Raw genomic sequence first — 15,953 nt, 5'->3', positions numbered from 1 at the left:
TTGTAGAACCAGCTGAGGCATGGGAGCCTATCTATCCCGCTGAGGCATGGGAACCTATCGATCCCGCTAATGCATGGGAACCTATCAAGCCAGCTCAGGCATGGCATCTTGTTGAACCAGCTGAGGCATGGGAGCCTATCTAGCCAGCTGAGGCATGGGAACCTATTGAGCCAGCTGAGGCATGGCAGCTTGTATAACCAGCTGAGGCATGGGAGCCTATTGTGCCAGCTGAGGCATGGGAGCCTGTCAAGCCAGCTGAGTCATGGCAGCCTATCGAACCAGCTGAGGCATGGCAGCCTATCGATCCAGCTGAGGCATGGCAGCCTATCGATCCCGCTGAGGCATGGGAACCTATCGAGCCAGCTAATGCATGGGAGCCTGTCAAGCCAGCTGAGGCATGGCAGCCTATCGAACCAGCTGAGGCATGGGAGCCTATTGAGCCAGCTGATGCATGGGAGCCTGTCAAGCCAGCTGAGGCATGGCAGCCTATCGAACCAGCTGAGGCATGGGAGCCTATTGAGCCAGCTGATGCATGGGAGCCTGTCGAACCCGCTGAGGCATGGCAGCCTGTCGATCCCGCTGAGGCATGGCAACCTATCGAACCAGCTGAGGCATGGGAGCCTATCGAACCAGCTGAGGCGTGGCAACCTATCGAACCAGCTGAGGCATGGGAGCCTGTCGAGCCAGCTGAGGCATGGCAGCCTGTAGAACCAGCTGATGCATGGGAGCATGTCAAGCCAGCTGAGACATGGGAGTCTATCGAACCAGCGGAGGCATGGCAGCCTATAGAACCTGCTACGGCATGGGAGCCTATCGAACCAGCTGAGACATGGGAGTCTATCGAACCAGTTGAGGCATGGCAGCCTATCAAACCAGCTGAGGCATGGCAGCCTGTCGAACCAGCTCATGGAAGTCTGTCGAACCAGTTGAGGCATGGGAGCCTAACAAACCAGCTGAGGTATGGCAGCCTGTCGATCCCGCTGAGGCATGGCAGCCTATCGATCCTGCTGAGGCATGGCATCCTATCGATCCCGCTGTGGCATGGGAACCAATCGATCCCGCTGGGGCATGGGAACCTATCGAGCCAGCTGATGCATGGGAACCTATCAAGCCAGCTCAGGCATGGCAGCTTGTCGAACCAGCTGAGGCATGGGAGCCTATCTAGCCAGCTGAGGCATGGCAGCTTGTAGAAACAGCTGAGGCATGGGAGCCTATTGAGCCAGCTGAGGCATGGGAGCCTATCGAACCAGCTGAGGCATGGCAGCCTATCGAACCAGCTGAGGCATGGCAGCCTATCGAACCAGCTGAGGCATGGGAGCCTGTCGAGCCAGCTGAGGCGTGGTAGCCTATCGAGCCAGCTGAGGCGTGGCAGCCTATCGAACCAGCTGAGGCATGGGAGCCTGTCGAGCCAGCTGAGGCATGGCAGCCTGTCGAACCAGCTGATGCATGGGAGCATGTCAAGCCAGCTGAGGCATGGGAGTCTATCGAACCTGTTGAGGCATGGCAGCCTATCGAACCAGCTAAGGCATGGGAGCCTATCGAACCAGCTGAGACATGGGAGTCTATCGAACCAGAGGAGGCATGGGAACCTATCGATCCCGCTGAGGCATGGGAACCTATCGAGCCAGCTAATGTATGGGAACATATCAAACCAACTCAGGCATGGCATCTTGTCGAACCAGCTGAGGCATGGGAGCCTATTGAGCCAGCTGAGGCATGGCAGCTGTAGAAACAGCTGAGGCATGGGAGCCTATTGAGCCAGCTGAGGCATGGCAGCCTATCGATCCCAGCTGAGGCATGGGAACCTATCGAGCCAGCTAATGCATGGGAACCTATCAAGCCAGCCAGGCATGGCATCTTGTCGAACCAGCTGAGGCATGGGGCCTATTGAGCCAGCTGAGGCATGGGAGCCTGTCGAGCCAGCTGAGGCATGGCAGCCTATCGAACCAGCTGAGGCATGGGAGCCTATCTAGCCAGCTGAGGCATGGGAACCTATCGAGCCAGCTGAGGCATGGCAGCTTGTATAACCAGCTGAGGCATGGGAGCCTATTGTGCCAGCTGAGGCATGGGAACCTATCGAGCCAGCTAATGCATGGGAACCTATCAAGCCAGCTGAGGCATGGCATCTTGTCGAACAAACTGAGGCATGGGAGCCTATTGAGCCAGCTGAGGCATGGGAGCCTGTCAAGCCAGCTGAGGCATGGCAGCCTATCGAACCAGCTGAGGCATGGGAGCCTATTGAGCCAGCTGATGCATGGGAGCCTGTCGAACCCGCTGAGGCATGGCAGCCTGTCGATCCCGCTGAGGCATGGCAACCTATCGAACCAGCTGAGGCATGGCAGCCTATCGAACTAGCTGAGGCGTGGCAGCCTATCGAACCAGCTGAGGCATGGGAGCCTGTCGAGCCAGCTGAGGCATGGCAGCCTGTCGAACCAGCTGAGGCATGGGGCATGTCAAGCCAGCTGAGGCATGGGATCTATCGAACCTGTTGAGGCATGGCAGCCTATAGAACCTGCTGAGGCATGGAGCCTATCAACCAGCTGAGGCGTGGCAACCTATCGAACCAGCTGAGGCATGGGAGCCTGTCGAGCCAGCTGAGGCATGGCAGCCTGTCGAACCAGCTGATGCATGGGAGCATGTCGAGCCAGCTGAGGCATGGCAGCCTATCGAACCAGCTGAGGCGTGGCAACCTATCGAACCAGCTGAGGCATGGGAGCCTGTGCCAGCTGAGGCATGGCAGCCTATCGAACCAGCTGAGGCATGGGAGCCTGTCGAGCCAGCTGAGGCATGGCAGCCTGTAGAACCAGCTGATGCATGGGAGCATGTCAAGCCAGCTGAGACATGGGAGTCTATCGAACCAGCGGAGGCATGGCAGCCTATCAAACCCGCTGAGGCATGGCAGCCTGTCGAACCAGCTGAGGCATGGAAGTCTGTCGAACCAGTTGAGGCATGGGAGCCTAACAAACCAGCTGAGGTATGGCAGCCTGTCGATCCCGCTGAGGCATGGCAGCCTATCGATCCCACTGAGGCATGGCATCCTATCGATCCCGCTGAGGCATGGCATCCTATCGATCCCGCTGTGGCATGGGAACCAATCGATCCCGCTGGGGCATGGGAACCTATCGAGCCAGCTGATGCATGGGAACCTATCAAGCCAGCTCAGGCATGGCAGCTTGTCGAACCAGCTGAGGCATGGGAGCCTATCTAGCCAGCTGAGGCATGGCAGCTTGTAGAAACAGCTGAGGCATGGGAGCCTATTGAGCCAGCTGAGGCATGGGAGCCTATCGAACCAGCTGAGGCATGGCAGCCTAACGATCCCGCTGAGGCATAGGAACCTATCGAGCCAGCTAATGCATGGGAACCTATCAAGCCAGCTCAGGCATGGCATCTTGTCGAATCAGCTGAGGCATGGGGCCTATTGAGCCAGCTAATGCATGGGAACCTATCAAGCCAGCTCAGGCATGGCATCTTGTCGAACCAGCTGAGGCATGGGAGCCTATCTAGCCAGCTGAGGCATGGGAACCTATCTAGCCAGCTGAGGCATGGCAGCTTGTAGAACCAGCTGAGGCATGGGAACCTATCGAGCCAGCTGAGGCATGGCAGCTTGTAGAACCAGCTGAGGCATGGGAGCCTATTGAGCCAGCTGAGGCATGGCAGCCTATCTATCCCGCTGAGGCATGGGAACCTATCGATCCCGCTAATGCATGGGAACCTATCAAGCCAGCTCAGGCATGGCATCTTGTTGAACCAGCTGAGGCATGGGAGCCTATCTAGCCAGCTGAGGCATGGGAACCTATCGAGCCAGCTGAGGCATGGCAGCTTGTATAACCAGCTGAGGCATGGGAGCCTATTGTGCCAGCTGAGGCATGGGAGCCTGTCAAGCCAGCTGAGTCATGGCAGCCTATCGAACCAGCTGAGGCATGGCAGCCTATCGATCCAGCTGAGGCATGGCAGCCTATCGATCCCGCTGAGGCATGGGAACCTATCGAGCCAGCTAATGCATGGGAGCCTGTCAAGCCAGCTGAGGCATGGCAGCCTATCGAACCAGCTGAGGCATGGGGCCAGCCAGCTGAGGCATGGGAGCCTGTCAAGCCAGCTGAGGCATGAACCAGCTGAGGCATGGGAGCCTATTGAGCCAGCTGATGCATGGGAGCCTGTCGAACCCGTTGAGGCATGGCAGCCTGTCAATCCTGCTGAGGCATGGCAACCTATCGAACCAGCTGAGGCATGGGAGCCTATCGAACCAGCTGAGGCGTGGCAACCTATCGAACCAGCTGAGGCATGGGAGCCTGTCGAGCCAGCTGAGGCATGGCAGCCTGTCGAACCAGCTGATGCATGGGAGCATGTCAAGCCAGCTGAGGCATGGGAGTCTATCGAACCTGCTGAGGCATGGCAGCCTATAGAACCTGCTAAGGCATGGGAGCCTATCGAACTAGCTGAGACATGGGAGTCTATCGAACCAGCGGAGGCATGGCAGCCTATCAAACCCGCTGAGGCATGGCAGCCTGTCGAACCAGCTGAGGCATGGAAGTCTGTCGAACCAGTTGAGGCATGGGAGCCTAACAAACCAGCTGAGGTATGGCAGCCTGTCGATCCCGCTGAGGCATGGCAGCCTATCGATCCCACTGAGGCATGGCATCCTATCGATCCCGCTGAGGCATGGCATCCTATCGATCCCGCTGTGGCATGGGAACCAATCGAGCCAGCTGGGGCATGGGAACCTATCAAGCCAGCTCAGCATGGAGCTTGTGAACCAGCTGAGGCAAGCCTATCAAGCCAGCTGAGGCATGGCAGCTTTAGAAACAGCTGAGGCGATTGAGCCAGCTGAGGCATGGCAGGAGCAGCTGAGGCATGGGAGCCTAGAACCAGCTGAGGCATGGCAGCCTTCGAACCAGCTGAGGCATGGCAGAAACCAGCTGAGGCATGGGAGCCTGTTGAGCCAGCTGAGGCATGGTAGCCTATCGAACCAGTTGAGGCATGGCAGCCTATCGAACCAGCTGAGGCATGGGAGCCTATCGAACCAGCTGAGACATGGGAGCCTATCGAACCAGAGGAGGCATGGGAACCTATCGATCCCAGCTGAGGCATGGGAAGCCTATCGATCCAGCTGAGGCATGGGAGCCTGTCGAGCCAGCTGATGGGAACATATCAAACCAACTCAGGCATGGCATCTTGTCGAACCAGCTGAGGCATGGGAGCCTATTGAGCCAGCTGAGGCATGGAAGCTTGTAGAAACAGCTGAGGCATGGGAGCCTATGAGCCAGCTGAGGCATGGCACCTGATCCCGCTGAGGCATGGCAGCCAGCTAATGCATGGGAACCTATCAACCCAGCTCAGGCATGGCATCTTGTGAACCAGCTGAGGCATGGGGCCTATCGAGCCACTAGCTGGGAGAGCCAGCTGGGAGCCTATCGAACCAGCTGAGGCAGCAGCCTATCTATCCCACTGAGGCATGGGAACCTATCGAGCCAGCTGAGGCATGGCATGTATAACCAGCTGAGGCATGGGAGCCTATTGTCCAGCTGAGGCATGGGAACCTATCGAGCCAGCTAATGTATGGGAACCTATCAAGCCAGCTGAGCCATGGCATCTTGTCGAACAAACTGAGGCATGGGAGCCTATTGAGCCAGCTGAGGCATGGGAGCCTGTCAAGCCAGCTGAGGCATGGCAGCCTATCGAACCAGCTGAGGCATGGGAGCCTATTGAGCCAGCTGATGCATGGGAGCCTGTCAACCAGCTGAGGCATGGCAGCCTGTCGAACCTGCTGAGGCATGGCAACCTATCGAACCAGCTGAGGCATGGGAGCCTAAACCAGCAGGCGGGAGCCTATCGAACCAGCTGAGGCATGGGAGCCTGGGCCAGCTGAGGCATGGCAGCCTGTCGAACCAGCTGATGCATGGGGCATGTCAAGCCAGCTGAGGCATGGGAGTCTATCAAACCTGTTGAGGCATGGCAGCCTATAGAACCTGCTAAGGCATGGGAGCCTATCGAACTAGCTGAGACATGGGAGTCTGTCGAACCAGTGAGGCATGGCAGCCTATCAAACCCGCTGAGGCATGGCAAACCAGCTGAGGCATGGAAGTCTGTCGAATCCCAGTTGAGGCATGGGAGCCTAACAAACCAGCTGAGGTATGGCAGCCTGTCGATCCCGCTGAGGCATGGCAGCCTATCGATCCTGCTGAGGCATGGCATCCTATCGATCCCGCTGTGGCATGGGAACCAATCGATCCCGCTGGGGCATGGGAACCTATCGAGCCAGCTGATGCATGGGAACCTATCAAGCCAGCTCAGGCATGGCAGCTTGTCGAACCAGCTGAGGCATGGGAGCCTATCTAGCCAGCTGAGGCATGGCAGCTTGTAGAAACAGCTGAGGCATGGGAGCCTATTGAGCCAGCTGAGGCATGGCAGGAGAAACAGCTGAGGCATGGGAGCCTATCGAACCAGCTGAGGCATGGCAGCCTATCGAACCAGCTGAGGCATGGCAGCCTATCGAACCAGCTGAGGCATGGGAGCCTGTCGAGCCAGCTGAGGCGTGGTAGCCTATCGAGCCAGCTGAGGCGTGGCAGCCTATCGAACCAGCTGAGGCATGGGAGCCTGTCGAGCCAGCTGAGGCATGGCAGCCTGTCGAACCAGCTGATGCATGGGAGCATGTCAAGCCAGCTGAGGCATGGGAGTCTATCGAACCTGTTGAGGCATGGCAGCCTATCGAACCCGCTAAGGCATGGGAGCCTATCGAACTAGCTGAGACATGGGAGTCTATCGAACCAGAGGAGGCATGGGAACCTATCGATCCCGCTGAGGCATGGGAACCTATCGATCCCGCTGAGGCATGGGAACCTATCGAGCCAGCTAATGTATGGGAACATATCAAACCAACTCAGGCATGGCATCTTGTCGAACCAGCTGAGGCATGGGAGCCTATTGAGCCAGCTGAGGCATGGCAGCTTGTAGAAACAGCTGAGGCATGGGAGCCTATTGAGCCAGCTGAGGCATGGCAGCCTATCGATCCCGCTGAGGCATAGGAACCTATCGAGCCAGCTAATGCATGGGAACCTATCAAGCCAGCTCAGGCATGGCATCTTGTCGAACCAGCTGAGGCATGGGGCCTATTGAGCCAGCTGAGGCATGGGAGCCTGTCGAGCCAGCTGAGGCATGGCAGCCTATCGAACCAGCTGAGGCATGGCAGCCTATCGAACCAGCTGAGGCATGGCAGCCTATCGAACCAGCTGAGGCATGGGAGCCTGTCGAGCCAGCTGAGGCGTGGCAGCCTATCGAGCCAGCTGAGGCGTGGCAGCCTATCGAGCCAGCTGAGGCGTGGCAGCCTATCGAACCAGCTGAGGCATGGGAGCATGTCAAGCCAGCTGAGGCATGGGAGTCTATCGAACCTGCTGAGGCATGGCAGCCTATCGAACCAGCTGAGGCATGGGAGCCTATCGAACCAGCTGAGGCATGGCAGCCTATCGAACCAGCTGAGGCATGGCAGCCTATCGAACCAGCTGAGGCATGGGAGCCTGTCGAGCCAGCTGAGGCGTGGCAGCCTATCGAGCCAGCTGAGGCGTGGCAGCCTATCGAGCCAGCTGAGGCGTGGCAGCCTATTGAACCAGCTGAGGCATGGGAGCCTGTCGAGCCATCTGAGGCATGGGAGTTTATCGAACCTGTTGAGGCATGGCAGCCTGTCGAACCAGCTGATGCATGGGAGCATGTCAAGCCAGCTGAGGCATGGGAGTTTATCGAACCTGTTGAGGCATGGCAGCCTATCGAACCCGCTAAGGCATGGGAGCCTATCGAACTAGCTGAGACATGGGAGTCTATCGAACCAGCAGAGGCATAGGAGTCTATTGAACCAGAGGAGGCATGGGAGCCTTTCAAACCAGCTGAGACATGGCAGCCTATCGAACCCGCTGAGGCATGGCAGCCTGTCGATCCAGCTGAGGCATGGCAACCTATCGAACCAGCTGAGGCATGGGAGCCTGTCGAACCAGCTGAGGCATGGCAGCCTGTCGAGCCAGCTGAGGCATGGCAGCCTGTCGAGCCAGCCTGTCGAACCAGCTGAGGGATGGGAGCCTATCGAATCAAGGAGGTGATGGAGTCCAGGTGAGTGTCATAATGCGCGTAACGATGGTGACAGATGTGCGCCATAACGAGCAGCCTGGTGACCTAGAGGCCGGAGAGGGAGCACATTTTATAGCAATTCTTTACATTTTGCCATGTCTAATGTGTATTCATGTGATATTTGAGTGACAAAAAATTACAACAATATAAAGGGCCTAAAAAAACTGAATTTAGAAACGTAGATATGGGCTAGTTGATCTGGACATTTCTGACAAGTTATTAATAGCTCTAAGGTCTGCAATGACTGACAAGACAAGAAGAACTGATGATGCACTACCCAATTTCCAAATGGCACCTTGTGCATTCTTCTACTACAACTTTCAAGAGTTAAGTTCCTTAAAAAAACAATTGCATTTCTTTTTTCTGCTGACTCCTCGCCCAACAGTTTGGGAACCACTTCTCTATACAATTAAATGGTATCCTCTCATCATTTAGTATGATCTTGCTTGTAAGAGGTTTATCAAGTTATTTTGTGCTGAGCCAGCCTAGCTTGTTTTGAGAAGCGGACAGACAGACAGGCCCCATTGAGGCAGGGGGATCACCCAGACCTAGACCCAGCCCTGGTCACAGTCACACAGGCATTATTGTGCATGACTTAGCCATCACTGTGCAGTGTCAACAAAAGGCAGGGGGATTCTGAAACAGAGGGACTGACGCCTCCTTTTCCCCAGGATGCCATGCTTCCTGTTGACTAGAAAGACTGTGTGACTGTCAGGATCAAATTTGCGAGGTAGAGCTAGTTGCTGATGATGATACTGTGAGGGTAAAATGTGTGTTTGCGTACATTTGAAAGGGCAGATTATCACAATGAAAGCATCATGGACAGCAGCAGTATTAATCACAATGTGTTAATGCGTTCACTGTTGTGATAAATATGCTTTTTGCCACCTCGAGTAAATATCCTAATATCCCCGATTCCCCAGCTAGACTAGAGATCAGCCATTTAGGCTGAGGCTGATGATCTGCTATGATTATGTCATTTGTAGTATGCAAATGAAAAGTATGGACATGTGATGGTAGTCTGCCCCCTATGGGGGTGTTGTAACATTAAACTCTATGGTTCCACTTTGGGGAGAAACGGCCCAGAAATTCAAAACCAGTTCAATAGAAAAGCAGATGGCCATCCGATAGCGACAGAATGGAAGCCTGTTTGAAACACATAATAGAAATGGTAATGCTAGAATGGACATGTCTCCTAATGTCTCCTCTCTGTGTGAATATTAAAACAAGGTAAATATGAAATAAAAAATAGCCTTTCTATCGTGTTCCCCATTTTGGAGAAGCCAGCCAGTAACCCCAGGAGCTTCCTGTTCAAGACGTTCTCTTCTCTCATAGTCTCTGGGCCTAGGTCTGTGTCCCAAATGGCACCCTATTCCCTACATACAGTGCACTACATTTGACTTGAGCCATATGGGCCCAGGTCAAAAGTAGTGCACTATATAGGGAACAGGGTGCCATTTGGGACTCAGACTTGGGTTATTGGCGAATGCCAAGCCCTCCATTACTGTGTCAGTCTCATTGATTAGTTCTTCCTGTTCCATCCTGATCCTATCTCCTATCTGTAATGTTGCCTGTTTGTTTACACCGAAAACACAATGGAAACACTATCATTATCATGTTCACATGTCACTATACACCCGGTGTCGGACCAGTCCCTGTGGCGTAGACAAACAACTCTTGATTGCATTTGTTTTGATTTCCCCAAGTCTGGGATGTTGAGATGGAAAGCGGCCACACTTCATATCTTTGCCATGCAAAAATGGGAAATGTGACAGCAGTATAAGTGCCAGTATTTTCCTCTGTGGAGTGGACCCTCCCTGCTCAGTATGTGTGATGCTTGAGAGACAGAGGAAGGTTCTGTGGTATGCTGCTGTGTGGGTAAGCCTTGGTGGTGTATGTAATGTGATCACTCAATGGATACTATGCAGAGGCCTGGCCCAGTGTTTACTTTCCCTTTAACCCAGGTCCTCCAGGAGTTTTACATTAGGCCTGCCCTCTGTCTAGCTCCCCTGGCTAAGATACCATGCTGTCTGTCGTTTTACATTAGGCCTGCCCTCTGTCTAGCTCCCCTGGCTAAGATACCATGCTGTCTGTCGTTTTACATTAGGCCTGCCCTCTGTCTAGCTCCCCTGGCTAAGATACCATGCTGTCTGCTCCCTGGCTAAGATACCATGCTGTCTGTCGTTTTACATTAGGCCTGCCCTCTGTCGTTTTACATTAGCTCCCCTGGCTAAGATACCATGCTGTCTGTCATTTTACATTAGGCCTGCCCTCTGTCTAGCTCCCCTGGCTAAGATACCATGCTGTCTGTCGTTTTACATTAGGCCTGCCCTCTGTCTAGCTCCCCTGGCTAAGATACCATGCTGTCTGTCGTTTTACATTAGGCCTGCCCTCTGTCTAGCTCCCCTGGCTAAGATACCATGCTGTCTGTCGTTTTACATTAGGCCTGCCCTCTGTCTAGCTCCCCTGGCTAAGATACCATGCTGTCTGTCGTTTTACATTAGGCCTGCCCTCTGTCTAGCTCCCCTGGCTAAGATACCATGCTGTCTGTCGTTTTACATTAGGCCTGCCCTCTGTCTAGCTCCCCTGGCTAAGATACCATGCTGTCTGTCGTTTTACATTAGGCCTGCCCTCTGTCTAGCTCCCCTGGCTAAGATACCATGCTGTCTGTCTGTTTTACATTAGGCCTGCCCTCTGTCTAGCTCCCCTGGCTAAGATACCATGCTGTCTGTCTAGTTTTACATTAGGCCTGCCCTCTGTCTAGCTCCCCTGGCTAAGATACCATGCTGTCTGTGTCGCCCTCTGTCTAGCTTTTACATTAGGCCTGCCCTCTGTCTAGCTCCCCTGGCTAAGATACCATGCTGTCTGTCGTTTTACATTAGGCCTGCCCTCTGTCTAGCTCCCCTGGCTAAGATACCATGCTGTCTGTCGTTTTACATTAGGCCTGCCCTCTGTCTAGCTCCCCTGGCTAAGATACCATGCTGTCTGTCGTTTTACATTAGGCCTGCCCTCTTATGCTCCCATGGCTAAGATACCATGCTGTCTGTCGTTTTACATTAGGCCTTTACATTAGGCCTGCCCTCTGTCCAGCTCTGTCGTTTTACCCTGGCTAAGATACCATGCTGTCTGTCGTTTTACATTAGGCCTGCCCTCTGTCTAGCTCCCCTGGCTAAGATACCATGCTGTCTGCTGTCTCGTTTTACATTAGGCCTGCCCTCTGTCTAGCTAGCTCCCCTGGCTAAGATACCATGCTGTCTGTCGTTTTACATTAGGCCTGCCCTCTGTCTAGCTCCCCTGGCTAAGATACCATGCTGTCTGTCGTTTTACATTAGGCCTGCCCTCTGTCTAGCTGCTGTCCCTGGCTAAGATACCATGCTGTCTGTCGTTTTACATTAGGCCTGCCCTCTGTCTAGCTCCCCTGGCTAAGATACCATGCTGTCTGTCGTTTTACATTAGGCCTGCCCTCTGTCTAGCTCCCTGGCTAAGATACCATGCTGTCTGTCGTTTTACATTAGGCCTGCCCTCTCTAACTCCCATGGCTAAGATACCATGCTGTCTGTCGTTTTACATTAGGCCTGCCCTCTGTCTAGCTCCCCTGGCTAAGATACCATGCTGTCTGTCGTTTTACATTAGGCCTGCCCTCTGTCTAGCTCCCCTGGCTAAGATACCATGCTGTCTGTCGTTTTTTACATTAGGCCTGCCCTCTTAGCTCCCCCCATGGCTAAGATACCATGCTGTCTGTCGTTTTACATTAGGCCTGCCCTCTGTCTAGCTCCCCTGGCTAAGATACCATGCTGTCTGTCGTTTTACATTAGGCCTGCCCTCTGTCTAGCTCCCCCTGGCTAAGATACCATGCTGTCTGTCGTTTTACATTAGGCCTGCCCTCTGTCTAGCTCCCCTGGCTAAGATACCATGCTGTCTGTCGTTTTACATTAGGCCTGCCCTCTGTCTAGCTCCCCTGGCTAAGATACCATGCTGTCTGTCGTTTTACATTAGGCCTGCCCTCTGTCTAGCTCCCCTGGCTAAGATACCATGCTGTCTGTCGTTTTACATTAGGCCTGCCCTCTGTCTAGCTCCCCTGGCTAAGATACCATGCTGTCTGTCGTTTTACATTAGGCCTGCCCTCTGTCTAGCTCCCCTGGCTAAGATACCATGCTGTCTGTCGTTTTACATTAGGCCTGCCCTCTGTCAGCTCCCCTGGCTAAGATACCATGCTGTCTGTCCTCTGTCTAGCTACCATGCTGTCTGTCGTTTTACCCTGGCTAGCTCCCCTGGCTAAGATACCATGCTGTCTGTCGTTTTACATTAGGCCTGCCATGCTGTCTGTTTTCATTAGCTCCCCTGGCTAAGATACCATGCTGTCTGTCGTTTTACATTAGGCCTGCCCTCTGTCTAGCTCCCCTGGCTAAGATACCATGCTGTCTGTCGTTTTACATTAGGCCTGCCCTCTTAACTCCCATGGCTAAGATACCATGCTGTCTGTCGTTTTACATTAGGCCTGCCCTCTTAACTCCCCTGGCTAAGATACCATGCTGTCTGTTGTTTTACATTAGGCCTGTCCTCTGTCTAGCTCCCCCTGGCTAAGATACCATGCTGTCTGTCGTTTTACATCCAGGAATGAAGACGTAGTGAAGAGAGGCTGTTATTTAACCTCTCATTTGAATGCTTCACAGATGTCGTCGGAGTCAGAGGCGTTTGTCGTTTTTCAGGAGAGCAGATGTCTTTATCTAGCCCAGCCCTGTGTGTGTCCGTTCTGCCCGTCCGTATGTCTGTCTGTTTGTCCGCGTGTGGTGTTCACAACTCTCATCAGTTTAAAAAGTGTTTGCAGACAGACAGGGATGTTGAACATTGGTCCATTGATGTTCCCCTGCTATGGATTAGTATAATGAGGATTCACCCACCTCTGTTTCAGAGCACACTGCGGTGTTGTGTGATTCATTAAAGCCTCTCATTTAGATAAAAACCAGGCTACAAAAACCTGTTTCAGCCAGGGGTAATTGAATGCTAACAGTCCTGCATGTAAAACTGAATAATTAATTTGTGTTTGCTGATCTATGTCTATCTTGTCACAACAGCTTCGTGGACCAAAATGAAAGAGACATGGTGTTGATTTGGTGTTGTTTTGGTTTTAGTGTGCGAGTAGTAGGATGACACTAACAGCGTCAGGGAGGGTATCGATCCCAAACCTTAATTACCCAGCATGCCGTAGATCTCTACAGCAGGCAGCGAGAGCTCATCAACTGTGTGTGTGTCTACAGCTGGCAGCGAGAGCTCGTCTCCCATAAACACCTCATTAAACCGTTGGGATAACGTTGTAGCTCTGACCACATGAAAGAGGAAGCCTACTAAAAGGGCTTCTCAAACAGGGTAAGCGTGGCCATTGTTGAGCTGTACTAGAGCCAATAGGACTCGTAAGTAATGACCACTGTTTTGGTACAACACAGCCTGTGTGTGACTGTACCATACACTAGATCCCACTAGTCACTTTTCTTTGGGTTAAAAGCTGTACTACCACAATAAAACCCATCCAAAGTGTTACGTTTTGAGCAGCAGGCAGGCAGTGAGGGGTGTGGCCTTAAGCCCCGTGATTATCACTGTGATATGGGTGATAAAGGAGAGGGAGAAACTCATGACCTGTGACTGAACCTCCTTTCTGTCAGGGTGGATCTCCTGCTATGCACTCCCTTATCCTCACCTCCCCTTCTCTGTCCCCACCCAGCCACACACAGTGTTGTGGGTGTCCGTCGGGGCTGACTGGGGCTGGCTGAGTGGAAGCATGTGGACATGTGGTCAGACTAGAGGGACTTCCTCCTCTCCCACGGGTGTAGCCCCTCCACTCCGCTCGGCTCACTACGCTTTACAGGATAACTAAGATCAGCTGCCTGCTACACGCTCACCGTCACTTCCTTTAGCTTTTGATTGGCTGTGTTTGTTGGTTCAGCAGTTGGGTGACCATTTTGAAATGTTGTAGCATGTAATTTACCATGAATCTCAAGTGTTTTTTTACTTCACTGAAAATGCTACAACAATAAAATATTTTGACTTCACTGATATTCTCAGTTCTGTACACATTTCTGGCTTTACCATTCAATGTATCTTCTCGACAGGATGCAGATTTGTTTGGTTTCACAATACAGGCACTTAGCACTATGATACTAGTCCCCTTATTGTCTGTTTCCAGATGACAGTTTACCTCCCCTCTGTTCACTGTAACGTAAGAGAGTAGAGGCCAAGGCTAGCTGGTGTTTTCCTTTGGACTGGAGGGGTTCTGTTCTCTTCTCAGTGAGTAATAGTCTCTCTGGGTGTTTGATTTGGACTGTGTGTGTGTGTGTGTGTGTGTGTGTGTGTGTGTGTGTGTGTGTGTGTGTGTGTGTGTGTGTGTGTGTGTGTGTGTGTGTGTGTGTGTGTGTGTGTGTGTGTGTGTGTGTGTGTGTGTGTGTGTGTGTGTGTGTACAGTAGGTTGTGGTGTGTGTGTCCTGTGTTAACTTCTCACCAGCCTCCCAAGCCCTTACTATGGACGTAGGCACTCCTGTGGCTGGGTCTGTAGCCATGGCCCACCCTGTGTTGATCTCTGTCTTTCTAACCCTCCCTCACTGTCTGTCTCCCTCCCTCACTGTCTGTCTCCCTCCCTCTCTGTCTGTCTGTCTCCCTCCCTCACTGTCTGTCTCCCTCCCTCCCTCACTGTCTGTCTGTCTCCCTCTCTGTCTGTTTGTCTCCCTCTCTGTCTGTCTGTCTCCCTCCCTCACTGTCTGTCTCCCTCCCTCACTGTCTGTCTCCCTCCCTCACTGCCTGTCTCCCTCTCTGTCTGTCTGTCTCCCTCCCTCACTGTCTGTCTCCCTCCCTCCCTCACTGTCTGTCTCCCTCTCTGTCTGTCTCCCTCCCTCACTGTCTGTCTGTCTCCCTCTCTGTCTGTTTGTCTCCCTCCCTCACTGTCTGTCTCCCTCCCTCTCTGTCTGTCTGTCTCCCTCCCTCACTGTCTGTCTCCCTCCCTCCCTCACTGTCTGTCTCCCTCTCTGTCTGTTTGTCTCCCTCCCTCACTGTCTGTCTCCCTCCCTCTCTGTCTGTTTGTCTCCCTCCCTTTCTGTCTGTCTGTCTCCTTCTCTCTCTCTGTCTCTGTCTGTCTTTATGTTTGTCCGTCTACCGCCCCTCTCTGTCTCCGTCCCTCCTCCCTTCCTGCCTGTCTGTGACTCGCTCCCTGTTGTCCTCCCTCTCTGTCTGTCACCCTGTCACCCTGTCTGTCTGTCACCCTGTCACCCTGTCTGTCTGTCTGTCACCCTGTCTGTCTGTCTGTCTGTCTGTCTGTCTGTCTGTCTGTCTGTCTGTCTGTCTGTCTGTCTGTCTGTCTGTCTCACTCTCTCTCCTTCTCGCTCTATCTCTGTCTTTCTCCCTCCCTCCCCCTGCCTCCCTCTGTCTATGTAAATATTGGTAACACTTTAGTCCCCTCTCCTTACAGAATGTCTATCATGTCCCCTCCCTCTCCTTACAGAATGTCTAACATGTCCCCTCCCTCTCCTTACAGAATGTCTATCATGTCCCCTCCCTCTCCTTACAGAATGTCTATCATGTCCCCTCCCTCTCCTTACAGAATGTCTATCATGTCCCCTCCCTCTCCTTACAGAATGTCTATCATGTCCCCTCCCTCTCCTTACAGAATGTCTATCATGTGTCCTCCCTCTCCTTCTAGAATGTCTATCATGTCCGCTCCCTCTCCTTATAGAATGTCTATCATGTCCCCTCCCTCTCCTTACAGAATGTCTATCATGTCCCCTCCCTCTCCTTACAGAATGTCTATCATGTCCCCTCCCTCTCCTTACAGAATGTCTATCATGTCCCCTCCCTCT

General features: G+C 53.4%; 1 protein-coding gene across 4 annotated transcripts in view; it reads left to right on the top strand.

Moving 5' to 3' along the window:
- LOC118364066 (triple functional domain protein-like) overlaps positions 1–15,953 on the top strand; it is a 144,946-nt gene that overhangs the window by 55,901 nt on the left and 73,092 nt on the right. The gene's annotated exons all lie outside the window — the stretch shown is intronic.

The sequence above is a fragment of the Oncorhynchus keta genome, chromosome 31 (assembly GCF_023373465.1).
Source record: "Oncorhynchus keta strain PuntledgeMale-10-30-2019 chromosome 31, Oket_V2, whole genome shotgun sequence".
In the NCBI taxonomy this organism is placed as follows: domain Eukaryota; kingdom Metazoa; phylum Chordata; class Actinopteri; order Salmoniformes; family Salmonidae; genus Oncorhynchus; species Oncorhynchus keta.
This window is presented reverse-complemented; position numbering and strand designations above follow the sequence as displayed.